Source organism: Convolutriloba macropyga, unplaced genomic scaffold, assembly GCF_964194025.1.
Source record: "Convolutriloba macropyga unplaced genomic scaffold, txConMacr16.3 SCAFFOLD_4660, whole genome shotgun sequence".
NCBI lineage: Eukaryota > Metazoa > Xenacoelomorpha > Acoela > Convolutidae > Convolutriloba > Convolutriloba macropyga.
The window spans coordinates 11,501-12,500 of NW_027452781.1; the positions used below are offsets into that span (position 1 = coordinate 11,501).

General features: G+C 39.7%; 1 pseudogene; it reads left to right on the forward strand.

The window, feature by feature from the left end:
- The first annotated feature begins 234 nt into the window (after positions 1-234).
- LOC142357797 (5.8S ribosomal RNA) lies at positions 235-386 on the forward strand (annotated as a pseudogene).
- The last annotated feature ends 614 nt before the right edge of the window (positions 387-1,000 follow it).

Consider the following 1,000-nt stretch of genomic DNA (forward strand, 5'->3'; position numbering starts at 1 on the left):
ATGAGAACGTCACAAGCTGATCACGCTCTATGATATGACTAGTATTATGTTGCTTATAGTAGGCTAAGCGCAAGCCGAAACATCAACATGTGAAAGTCGTAGAATTTTGCGATCAAACTGTGGCTAGTACTTTGATGATGCTTGTAGCCAACCGAATTGGTTGAAAAGCCCAATAAGTAAGCTAACTTGGGAGAGCTTGTTGGAAACCAAATGCTACTAGATTGGTCCAAATACATCCTTCAACAGGGGATCACTTGGCTCGCTTTACGAAGAGGAGCACAGCTATATGTGTTAATTCGGTATGAATCGCAAGATTTGTTTACCGACCTCTCTAACGCAAAAGGCGGTCTCGGCTTCGGCTGTTGACTGCGTCCGATTCAGGGTTATATAACTCTCGATTGAACACATTGATGTTCTATTGTTGGTGCTTCCAATAAAATTGGAACACTTAAAGCAGAACCGATTCAAATAATAGCATTCTGATCAATGATTGCATTCCTTGATCAAGAACTGCTGGAGTCATTGTGATGGCGAATTTTCTTCATAAGAAAATTGCAAAGAGACGGAACTTAATGAGACTAGTATTATGTTGTTTCTAGTAAGCGGAAGCTGAAACAGCAACATGTGAAAATCAAGTTTTGTTCAATGATCTCGAGGCGATAAGTACTATGAAGCAACTAGTAGCCTAAGCATGACTCAGATTTGAGACAGTCAAAAAGACTGGCGAAACTTCTTCACATGAAAGTTACATAGAGAACTACAAATGTATACAGCGAGTATTATGTTGTTTCTAGTAGGCGAAAGCTGAAACATCAACATGTGAAAGTTGTCTGCAAACTGTAGAACGATATGTGATTAGTACTGTGCTGTTACTAGTAGCCAGTCTGACTGTAGAAGCCAAGACAAAGGGAAACTAATGCATCTGAAAAGGACAAGTTATGGAAAGGTATGCACGATAAGTATTATGTTGTTTCTAGTAAGCGGCAGCTGAAACATCAAC